General features: G+C 41.1%; 2 pseudogenes; both read left to right on the forward strand.

Annotated features, from left to right (window-relative positions):
* The first annotated feature begins 4,166 nt into the window (after positions 1-4,166).
* LOC114204853 (small ribosomal subunit protein eS4, X isoform-like) lies at positions 4,167-4,827 on the forward strand (annotated as a pseudogene).
* Positions 4,828-7,306: 2,479 nt separating this feature from the next.
* On the forward strand, positions 7,307-7,855 carry LOC114204839 (peptidyl-prolyl cis-trans isomerase A-like; annotated as a pseudogene).
* Positions 7,856-9,183: the final 1,328 nt, after the last annotated feature.

Here is a 9,183-nt window from a genome sequence, read left to right on the forward strand (position 1 = left end):
TGCTCCACTGTAAAGTCACCATTTCCCCCCTTGATAATTCCTCCAAGTATTTGGGGTTTGAAGAGGCATTCTAAGTTTATGTTAATATCTTTTTCTAAAGCAAAGCTCCATCTAGAAACCTTAGTATTAACTCAAGAATCTCTTCTGAATAAACCACCACTATGTTGCACATCTATATTTATTATTTGGCATCACAGGGTAAGGTATTCCTTTGTGTTAGTCTGGCTTCTTCAGAGAAACAGAGCTGCTATAGACTGAATATTTGTATCCCTCCAAAATTCATATCTTGGAACCCTAATCCCCATTGTTATAGTATTTGGAAGTGGGGCCTTAAGGAGGTAATTACAGTTATATTAGGTCATAAGGGTAGGGCCCTCATGATGGTATTAGTGCCCTTATAAAAAGAGGAGGAGACATGGGATCTCTGTCTCTCTGTGCACACACCAAGGAAGGGCATGTGAGGACTTTACCAGGAAAAGAACCCTAACCATGAACCCAGCCATACAGGCATCCTTATCTCAGACTCCTAGCCTCCAGAACATTTGTTATTTAAGCAGCCCAGTCTATGGTATTCTGTTATAACAAATAACAGATTAAGACAAGAGTAAATACACGTAAAAAGGCTTATTACAAGGAATTGACTCGTGGTTATGAAGGCTGAGAAGTCTGCTGATCTGCAGTCAGCAATCTGGATACCCAGAAGAACCAATGGTATATATTGTTCCTGTTGGAGTCTAAAGACCTGAGAACTGGGAAAGCTAATGGGATAAGGTCCAGCCTGAGTTCAAAGCCTGGATAACCAGAAGATCCAATAGTATAAGTTCTAGTCTAAGTCTGAATCCAAAAGCAGGAGAAGGCCAATGTCCCAGCTCAAAGAGGCAGAGAAAGTGAATCCTTCCTTCTCTGCCTTTTTTTGTTCTATCAGGCCTCCAACAAATCAGATAAAGCCAATCCACATTAGGAAGGGCAGTCTGTTTTATCCATTCTGCTGATTCAAATGTTCATCTCATCCAGAAACACCCTCACAGACACACCCAGAGTAATGTTTAACCAAATATCTGGGCACACTGTGGCCAAGTTGACACATAAAGTTAACCATCATTAGGTCCAACCCTTGTCAACTTGGAACCCAGGCAAATCTCCTTAAACTCTACTGAATCTCCAAATAAAGGCAATAACAAGGTCAAAATCCCACCTAACATAGTACACCTGTCCTGCACACAACCAAAACCACACTAACCCCTTTCTCAGAAGAGGAGGTAGAGTCTTTGAGTGATGTTTAATCTTCTCCTTGATAATGAGTAATTTAAATACAATAATTAACGAAGGGGACTCCTACGTGGCTCAGTTGGTTGAGCGTCTGCCTTCAGCTCAGGTCATGATCCTGGGGTCCTAGGATGGAGTCCCACATTGGGCTCCTTGCTCAGCAGAGAACTTGCTTATCCCTCTGCCTGCTGCTCCCCCTGCTTGTGCTCATGCTCTCTCTTTCTCCCTCACAAATAAATAAATAAAATCTTTAAAAAAAAACAATACTTAACAAAGTATTACTATACAAAGTTAATAATACTTAATTGCTATGATATAAAAATAAATCTTATAAGGGCATAAGAGAAGGAAGAAAAGAAAGATTTTATATACAAATATATAATAAAATAAGGAGGAAAAACTCATGACAGTTACATTCCTCATATCTATAACTGCTCACATGGTAATGGTTGATATTTATAATTAACTTTTTCCACTACCCAGTCCACTGCCTTTGCCATCAGCAAACACTTCAACTGGTTATGGTTTGCTACCTGGTGGAGTAATTCAAACCTTCATTCCTGAAGAGTATGGGTCATTAGTCAGTCCTGCCTGGATTGGGTTGTTATAGTTTTCCATTGACCTTACTCATAAGTAATGGTCATACTAAGAAATGCCCCAAGCAGTCTTGCATACTCCAGACATACTCTTCCTTATATCCGTTGTGGACTAACAGTCCAATTTTTCTTTGGTAATCAGGATCAGTCACCCCAAACAGCACAGTAACTGCCTATTCTTTGCCTGTTGATTCACAATGAGAAAGCCCAAAGGGGCTAGATGACAGTCTTAACTTCCAGTTGAATGGAATCATTGCTGTGTCCCCTGATAGAAGCACCTGTCCCTTTGGAACTAAGAGCTCTAGGCCAGCAGAGCATAATATCATGGGAAGAGGAAGTAAAAATTTTGCTAGTGGGTGGGGCACTTGGAGTAATAGAGAGAAGTGCCACTCCCGCTTCCACCCCTTGACTCCTGGAGCCATATACTAGATGCTGACTCAGAGCATATATAACCTTCTGGAGAACCTTACTCCAGCCCTGCAGGGTATTTCCACCTAACTGGTGTTGTAACTGAGTCTTCAAAAAGCCATTTCACCATTATATCAAAATAGCTGCTTCAGGATAGTGAGAAAGATGGTAAGACCAGTGAATTCCACGAACATGGGCCATTGCTACAGTTCTTTTGCTCTAAAGTGAGTTCTTTAATCAGAAGCATGCTATGTGGAATACCATGATGGTAGATGAGGCATCCGGTAAATCCATGGATGGTAGTTTTGGCAGAATAATTGCATGCAGGGAAGGCAAATCCATATAGAGTGTCAATTCAAGTAAGAATAAAATGCTCCCCTTTCATGATAAAATTGGCCCAGTGTAATCAAGCTGCCACGCACCGTATCAGGAACTCAGTGTTAGTTGTTGATGCTGGCAGATTGGACACTCAGCTGCAGCTGTGGCCAGGTTGACCTTGGTAAGTGGCCCATGCATAACCTCCATCCCTGCCACCATGGCCACTTTGTTCTAGAGACTTCCCTTGGCCTTTCCCACAATAATAGCCCTAACTCCACAGGTCAGGGAAATAATGTGGGAATCCTGCTAGTGGCTGAGTGTGTCTGTTCCAATTACGTATTCTGGAACTGGGGAATTAACCACAGGATGGGTTTGAGGACCCACAGAGCATACTATGAGATGGACTTGAGCTAATACTCCATTGATCATTTGATCTCCATAAACCCCTGCGCTGACTGGTGGTCTACAATAACATTTACGTCTCCTGGAATTCATGTCAGTTCAGAGCCAGTGTCCAATAGTCCAGAAAGACTTGATTATTTACTTTTCCCCAATGAGCTACCCTGATAAAAAGCTGTAGGTCCCTTTGAAGAGGGATGGAAGAAATATTACAAGTGTAAATTTTTGTCCGGCCTCCCCTTCATTCAGCCTCTGGGTCAGTAAACTGGCTCAAGTCTGGAAATTGATTGAGGGGCTGTGACTCTGTTTTTATGTTCAGGTTAAACTTTGGTTCACTTGACCTAGAATTTTTCTGCTTATACAGATCAAGTAGAATTTAGTTTTTTTTTTTTTTTAATATCTATTCCACTTTTAGGAACACCACAATCAAATACTCAATGCCATAGGTTTATGTAAATCAGACTATTCTAATTGCTGCTTTGTTTCTGTCACCCATTATCATAACCATGCCAACCTTGTCTTTGGTGACTGAGTGCTGTTACTTGGCCCCTGCCTGCCTGAAACTCAACTACTCCCATTGCATTTTGATTTCCCAATTCAGTGACTAGTTCCCATTGTAAGGTCTAACCTATAGAGAGGAACTATCATCGAGTTCTTCAAGGATGCCAGGATTCTCCTTAACAATTTATTTCTCACAGTAATGGTGAAAGGCAAGCCTTTAAAACCGTCCCAGTGTGAGTGAGTAGGTCTTAAATGACAAATTTACTCCAACATTCCAATTTTGCTAAGGCTTTGAATCCTTTTCCATTAAACTAAGGCAGGTCTGGCATTTCTAATTTGTTTGCTATAGGCCGCATTTTAGTCCATGTTTCAGCCAACCAAACTGTGAGAGTCTTTCCTAAATCCCCAATCTGCAACATTAAATGCAGAATCTCTGCTTAGTGAGATTTTATCAATAAATTTACCCTGATCCAAATTTATGTTCCTTCCAACATTATTCCACACCCTCAATATTGTTTCACACACATGCTCCACAAATTTCTGTCTCTATAAATTAGGAAACGTAAGTAGTTCTTTTGGAATATAGTATACTTCCTGATGAGTTATACTTCATACCTCACCTTTAGGGGCCTGCTGCAATGAGTCTAGTTATAGCCTCTTTTCGTGCCTAGTGCAGCCATGGCTTGTGGTCCCAAGAAGCATCTCAAGCACGTAGCAGCTCCGAAGCATTGGATGCTGGATAAACTGACTGGTGTGTTTGCTCCTCATCTATCTATTGGTCCCCATAAGCTGAGAGAATGTCTCCCTCTCATCATTTTCCTAAGGAACAGATTTAAGTATGCCCTAACAGGAGATAAAGTAAAGAAGATCTGTGCAGCATTTTATTAAGTTTGATAGCAAGGTCTGAACTGAAATAACTTACCCTGTTGGTTTTATGGATGTCATCAGCATTGACAAGACTGGGGAGAATTTCCATCTGATCTATGACACCAAGGGTCATTTTGCTGTTCATTGGATTACACCTGAGGAGGACAAGTATAAGTTGTGCAAAGTGAGAAAGATCTTTGTGGGGACAAAAGGAATCCCTCATCTGGTGACTCATGATGCTCACACCATCTGCTGTCCTGATCCCCTCATCAAGGTGAATGACACCATTCAAATTGATTTGGACACTGGAAAGATTACTGATTTAATCAAGTTTGATACTGGTAATCTGTGTATGGTAACTGGAGGTGCTAACCTGGGAAGAATCAGTGTGATCACCAACAGAGAGAGACACCCTGGTTCTTTTGATGTAGTTCATGTGAAAGATGCCAGTGGCAACAGCTTTGCCACCTGACTCTCCAACATTTTTGTTATTGGCAATGGCAACAAATGATGGATTTCTTTTGCTTGTGGAAAGGGTATCTGCCTTACCATTGCTGAAGAGAGAGACAAGAGACTGGCAGCCAAACAGAGCAGTGGGTAAAATGGTCCCTGACGTGATGTGATTGGAAGATGATTGGAAGTCTTTATACTTAATTAAAGGTCATACAGCACACACACACACACACACACACACACACAAAAATGAGTCTAGTTATAGGTCAAAAAACAAAGAGGGTTTGTGGAAGTGGATCATGAGGAGAATCAGCATTGTCTTGCATGGCAGCTACATCAGAGGAGGCCATTACAATTTCCTCACACAATGCAGGGTTAATCCACTCAGAGCAGGGTGAGGGTGGAGTGGGTGGAGAAGCTGCTCCTACCACTAGTAGTGGGGAAGCCACTACTACAGGGGTGGGGAGGCCATTTCTCCTGATTGTGAGGGGGTGGAGAGGCTTCTTCCACTGCCAAAGAAAACTCATCAGAATTTAGGGGCTAAATGTCCCTAGCTTCATCAATCTTCCCACACATCTTTATTCCAACTTACAGGATCCCATTCTTTCCCCATCAGTGTACCCACTTTAACAGTAAACACCCTGTGAGAGTGGGTGTTCAAATTATAGTGTAATTCAGCCAGATGCAGGATGCGATTATGTGTTTTATTTTCAGCAATCTCAGTCCTGCAATATTGGAGATAGGGATCTCTTTTCAGACCACCCAAAGAAACTTTCAGCTTTTTATGCCTGAGCTGAGAATTTGAATCCCTGAGTTCATCCTTTTCTTTCACTATTTTGTCCAGCTACTTGGGAGCAACAGAAATCTCAATATATTTCTCGGTTTTCCAGAAATGTTCAAAAGTATAATATGCACAGTTTCTCAGCTTCTTGCTTCTTATAAATGGTTGATTAGGAGACCAATAGTATCATGGACTATCAGTGCCATCTTTACTTCTGGAAATAGAATCATTAGTGTCTCTAAATTTAATCAGGTTAGAGATGCGATTCTGGAAAGCCTCGAATCAACCCAGAAAAATCATCCTTAAAATTCTGTTTTAATCTGGGTTCTCCAGAGAAACAGAACCCAATAGGATGCAAGATACACACACACACACACACACACACACACACACACACACACACACACACAGAGATATAAAGAGATCATAAGGAATCGGTTTATGTTGTTACTGAGGCTGAGAAGTCCCGCAATCTGCATTCGGTAAGCTTGGAAACTCAGGAGAACTCATAGTATAATTCTGGCCTGAATCTGATTACTCATGGTGTAAGTTCCAGTCCAAGTCCTTTTTCTTTTTCTAGTCAGGACTCCAGTGGATTGGATAAAGCCCATACACTTTAGGTAGAGCAATCTGCAGTCCTCAGTCTACCAATTCAAACATTAATTTCATCCAGAAATGCCCTCACAGACATGCCCAGAATAATGGTTGGCCAAATATCGAGGCACCGTGTGGCCCAGTCAAGTTGACACATAATATTAACCATTATATCCCTTCTCTCTCATTCATTTATATCAGTACGGATGTATAGATTCTTGTTTTTTCAATGGATTTCATATTTACATTACTATCATTATTTTGGTGCTCAAATTGTCTCAGATTTGGTTTGTGACAGCCACTTTAAACTGATATCTATGTCACTTGACATGCTTGCATTTTTCTTTTAGGGACTTTTTTTCTGGCATAACAAGCTCTCCCAGGCTCACTTTATACTTTCTTTCCCCAGCGCTGAAATTTAGCTGTTTCTCTAAGAAGGTCTAGGTTCTTTTAGGAAAAGATGATGTTTAGAATTGATGATCTTGGTGTTTAATGTGCTTATTGTTATTGGGATGGTATTGTTGCTAGGTCCACTCAGCAGAAAGAGGTAGGAAAAGTATCTGTATATGTATTTACATCCACATATATCTATGCTTTTACAACTACCTATGTATGTGTATGTGTATGTATATGTGTGTGTGTTAAAAAATGAGTTTCCACTAGCACACCAATACTCTCAGTTCCCAGCCAGTACCTAACACACTGACCTAAAAATTTTCAAACACTCTTGCTTTCTATATTTGTAAATCCCTTCTCTAGCCTCAAAATATTTACTAACATGCTGAGTTTCACCTGTATTTAACCAGTCTTCCAACCATACCAGCCACGTCCTCAAGATCTCAGCTTCATGTTTCTTTTTCAGCTTCTCTGCCATCTCTTTGGCCCTTGGGCATGCTTCCACCTCCACATCTCATGGTCAGACTGCCACCTCTGAGGGGAGGGAACAGAAAGGAGCTTCAACAACTCCTTAATATTGTATTTTTAAATATAGTAAACACTTTGAATATATAGTTTTAATATTCACAGATTCAGATATTCATAAGTATTTTCCAAGGTCTTTGTAAGAGTTGATAATCCTGCTGAGGCATGAATTTACATTAAACATGCAGGGCTGTGCGCCTTGCAGACGCCACCGCCCCGGAGCCGCCCTCGCAGCCCAGCCATGGTCAACCCCACCGTGTTCTTGTGTTCTTCAACATTGCCGTGGACTGCGAGCCCTTGGGCCGCGTCTCCTTCGAGCTGTTTGCAGGCAAAGTTCCAAAGACAGCAGAGAACTTCCATGCCCTGAGCACTGGAGAGAAAGGATTTGGTTATAAAGGTTCCTGCTTTCACAGGGTTATTCCAGGATTTATGTGCGGGACTTCAGGCACTGGAGGCAAGCCCATCTATGGGGAGAAGTTTGATGATGAGAATTTCATCCTGAAGCACACGGGTCCTGCCATCCTGTCCATGTCAACGCTGGACCCAACATGAATGGTTCCCAGTTCTTCATCTGCACTGCCAAGACCGAGTGGTTGGATGGCAAGCATGTGGTTTTCGGCAAGGTCAAAGAAGGCATGAACATCATGGAGGCCATGGAGTGCTTTGGGTCCAGTATTGCTGGAGAGTATTGCTGTCCAGGAACAGCAAGACCAGCAAGAAGATCACCATTGCTGACTGTGGACAGATCTAATAAATCTGACCTGTGTTTTATCTTAACTACCAGACCATTCCTTCTGTAGCTGGGGAGAGCACCCCTCCACCCCTACCTGCTCGAAATACGCCAGAATCTCTGCGGGCTCCATGGTTCCTTATCCCCAGGTCTAGCTGGATTGCAGAGTTCAGTTTATGATGATAAAATAAAACCTAAACCACAAAACAACAACAACAACAACAAAAACATGCCAGGCTGTGGTTAAGAGAAAGTCACTTACTCCCAGTGCCCCATTCACTGGGTGTTATATGCAAACAATGAATCATGGGACGCTACATCAAAAATTAATGATATAATGTATGGTGATTAACATAACAAATAAATAAATATGCATTCCTGGGGAAAAAAAAAGAAAGTCACTTACTGTGGTAGTTTTAAATATATCTATAAATTCTTTGCTATTCTTCCCATCAAGAAGTGGAATCTAATTCTTCCCATGTATAAGGGCTGGCCTTAATGACTTGCTTTTAACAAATAGAATATGGCAGAAATGATATCACCTTATATCCAAGGCCAAATGCTATAAGGTGATCTGTCTCTTTTCCTCTTGGGATTCTTTCTTTTGGAACCCAGCCCCATGCTGTGAGGAATTCCAGGCTATATGGAGAGTCCATGTCTAGGTGTTTTGAACAGTATCCCAGCTGAAGTCTCAGCCAAAGGCCAGCATTAACTACCAGATACGTAAGATGACTCCAGTCCCCAGCCATTGTCTGACTATAACCAAATAAGACACCCTGAGCAAAAACTGCCTAGCTGAGCCCAATCAACCCCCAGGCTCATGAGGGAGAATCATAATGAAACATTTGGATTTCCTTTCAGCTGCGGAGTTTGAGATGGTTTATTACAAAACAGTAGATAACCAGAATATTTATCTAATGACTGTGTCTATCCACTTGTCTAGAATCTGATCTGAACACAGATTTGCCATTTATATTTTAGTATAGTAACGTATTTAATTCTTCTAACAACTCTATCAAGTAGACATCAAAATCCCTAATTTTTAGAGTTGATAAGTAATATGTTATCATGGAAACCTGAGAAATAAAGTCTTAGAAAATGTTAAGGGTCTGCAGCAATTCATTTTTGTTTTTGTTTTTCTTTTTTTTTCAGTATCTTAAAACTTGATTACCTCAAGGACTTTTTCAGTCATTCCCTTTGACTTTTATGCAGCATTTGAAGCCACATAGCATCACCTTCTTTAAGAAATTTTCCTTTTTTTCTAGCTTCCACAACATTACAGTGGCCTATTTGTTCATTCACTTCTTCAACAACTTCTTTTCTGCCTTCTTGGCTCTTCTTTCTGCCCT

Source organism: Eumetopias jubatus, unplaced genomic scaffold (assembly GCF_037043125.1).
Source record: "Eumetopias jubatus isolate StellerSeaLion01/CBP00866 unplaced genomic scaffold, mEumJub1_p1.0 scaffold_5, whole genome shotgun sequence".
NCBI lineage: Eukaryota > Metazoa > Chordata > Mammalia > Carnivora > Otariidae > Eumetopias > Eumetopias jubatus.